This window comes from Piliocolobus tephrosceles, unplaced genomic scaffold, assembly GCF_002776525.5.
Source record: "Piliocolobus tephrosceles isolate RC106 unplaced genomic scaffold, ASM277652v3 unscaffolded_4424, whole genome shotgun sequence".
NCBI classification, from domain to species: Eukaryota; Metazoa; Chordata; class Mammalia; order Primates; family Cercopithecidae; genus Piliocolobus; species Piliocolobus tephrosceles.
Genome location: NW_022329021.1, coordinates 1 through 1,551, shown reverse-complemented (window position 1 = coordinate 1,551; position 1,551 = coordinate 1). Strand labels below are relative to the sequence as shown.

The window sequence follows — 1,551 nt, the reverse complement described above, 5'->3', positions numbered from 1 at the left end:
AGGTATCTGCGGAGCCACTCCACGCACGTCCCCTCCAGGTAGGCTCTCATCTGCTCCGCCTCACCGGCCGCCTCCCACTTCCGCTGGGTGTTCTGAGCCGCCATGTCCGCGGCGGTCCAGGAGCGCAGGTCCTCGTTCAGGGCGATGTAATCCTTGCCGTCGTAGGCGTCCTGCCGGTACCCGCGGAGGAGGCGCCCGTCGGGTCCCAGGTCGCAGCCGTACATCCACTGGATGGTGTGAGACCCTGGCCCCGCCACCGCGGTCAGCCCGTCCCCGGAGCCCCGCCCCGTCCCAACCAACCCCAGGGGATTTTGGCCTCAGGTGAAAATGAAACCGGGTAAAGGCGCCTGGGGCTCTCCCTGATCGAGGGTCTGGGCGGGTCCCGCGGCCTCGGGGCGGATCTCGGACTCGGAAACTCGGGGAGACCCGGGCCGTCCGTGGGGGATGGGGAGGGGTCGTGACCTGCGCCCCGGGCCGGGGCCACTCACCGGCCTCGCTCTGGTTGTAGTAGCGGAGCAGGGTCCGCAGGTCCACTCGGTCAGTCTGTGCGTGGGCCTTGGCTTTCCGCGTCTGCTCTTCCCAATACTCCGGCCCCTCCTGCTCCATCCACGGCGCCCGCGGCTCCATCCTCGGACTCTCGGCGTCGCTGTCGAACCGCACGAACTGCGTGTCGTCCACGTAGCCCACGGCGAAGAAGCGGGGCTCCCCGCGGCCGGGCCGGGACACCGCGGTGCCGAAATACCTCAAGGAGTGCGAGCCTGGGGGCGAGGAGAGGCTGAGACCCGCCCGACCCTCCTCCCCGCGCGGCTCCCCGGGCCCTGCGCCCCCGCCTGCGGTCCCCTCGCTCTTCCCGCAGAGGCCATTTCCCTCCCGGCCCCGCACTCACCGGCCCAGGTCTCGGTCAGGGCCAGGGCCCCCGAGAGCAGCAGGAGGAGGGTTCGGGGCGACATGACCCGCATCTCGGCGTCTGAGGAGACTCTGAGTCCGGGTGGGTGCGTGGGGACTGTAGTACTGAGACCGCGGCGACGCTGATTGGCTTCTCCAAACATCCGACACCCAATGAGAGTGGGAACTGGGACGCGTCACGAGTATCCTGGAGGAAGGACCCGACACAGGTTGGGAGAAGAAGTGAAACTAGGCAAGAGGGGAATCCCCAACTCTGCGCCTCCCCAATGCAGACAAGGTTCTGGGAGCCTGAGACCCCGAGAGCCACGCCCGGGACCTGGGACTTCGTCCTGATCCCTTTTCTCCTACACCAAGCCTCTTTGTCACACTGTCTGCCTGAGTCCTGGACAAGGATATGTCTGTGGAAACCAGGAACAGACCCCCGCAGGCTGCGCCCAGCCCCTTCCCCTTCACTACTTGTCCTGGAATCCCCGTCCCTGAACTGGACTCCCTGCCTCCCACTCCTTACCTCTCCCCTTGGACCTTCGTGTAGGGAAACTGACCACAGGGAACTTCGTGCCAGAGAGTGAGCTCACCCTGGGAATGGAGGTGTAGAGAGAGGGGTTTCCTCTCTAAACCTGGTGAAGTTTTGTCTGAAGGCACCAC

The 1,551-nt window shown here is 66.2% G+C and overlaps 1 pseudogene across 1 annotated transcript; it reads right to left on the bottom strand.

Annotated features, from left to right (window-relative positions):
• Positions 1-4: 4 nt before the first annotated feature.
• On the bottom strand, positions 5-1,000 carry LOC111532245 (annotated as a pseudogene). Its single transcript, XR_003307413.1, has 3 exons — positions 887-1,000; positions 489-758; positions 5-244 (listed from the first exon to the last, which is right to left on the bottom strand). The product of XR_003307413.1 is annotated as a class I histocompatibility antigen, Gogo-B*0103 alpha chain-like (transcript).
• Between the last annotated feature and the right edge of the window lie 551 nt (positions 1,001-1,551).